We start from the raw sequence: 874 nt of genomic DNA, 5'->3' as shown, positions 1-874 counted from the left end.
GTGTGTGTGTGTGTGTGTGTGTTCAGATGACGTTATACAGTAGTAACAAAATAAAAATTTCAGGCTTATCGCAATGAACACTGATAAAAAAAAAATCAACCCGATGACATGAAATATATTTAAATAGGAAAAAGTGTAGTTAACAAAACAGGATACCGTATTGAAAGCTTTTGAAGTGTCAGTTTTGGAATGTAAACACTTAAAGGAGTTGAGGTGTCTTTGAAAACAGACACGGGATATCAGTCGGAAGCTTCTCACGACATTGACCCAACATTTCACATGAAGTGAAACTGTTTACAGCTGTGAAAATGTAAAAATAGAACCATACAAAGGTCAAGTGACAACAATCAGGTCAGATAAATGTCTGGATTCAACTAGATGGCATCAGGTATAGTAAGTGCATATAATAACTGGGCAGCTCCAGGTTCATTGAATGAGTATAATTAATTAATCTGTCGATTATTTTCCCGATTAATCGATAAGTCAACAAAATGTCCAAAAATGGTGAGAAATGTGGATCAGTGTTTTCAAGAGTCCACGATGACGTCCTCAAATGTCTCGCTTTCTCCACAACTCAAAGATATTTAGTTTACTCTCACAGAGGAGTGAAGAAACTAGAAAATATTCACATCTAAGAATACTCAGAGAATTCTAAATAGTTGGCGATAGTTTTAATAGTTGACAGCTAATCCATTAATCTTTGCAGCTCTAATTTAGATAGATAGATAGATAGATAGATATATACTTTATTCATGATAAAATATTGACTCTGACTATAAAAAGTAAACATAATAACCTATAAACTGACTGACTCAATAGTAATAACAACATTATGTAACAGGGAATAATTTATAAGATGTAAGATGTAGATGTT

The 874-nt window shown here is 33.0% G+C and overlaps 1 protein-coding gene across 1 annotated transcript in view; it reads left to right on the top strand.

Annotated features, from left to right (window-relative positions):
• The window catches only part of pnpla3 (patatin-like phospholipase domain containing 3), a 15,835-nt gene that overhangs the window by 2,555 nt on the left and 12,406 nt on the right, over positions 1 to 874 (top strand). The window lies entirely within an intron of this gene.

Source organism: Etheostoma spectabile, chromosome 23 (genome assembly GCF_008692095.1).
Source record: "Etheostoma spectabile isolate EspeVRDwgs_2016 chromosome 23, UIUC_Espe_1.0, whole genome shotgun sequence".
Lineage (NCBI taxonomy): Eukaryota > Metazoa > Chordata > Actinopteri > Perciformes > Percidae > Etheostoma > Etheostoma spectabile.
The sequence above is the reverse complement of the archived record's forward strand: the minus strand, read 5'-3'. Positions and strand labels throughout refer to the sequence as shown.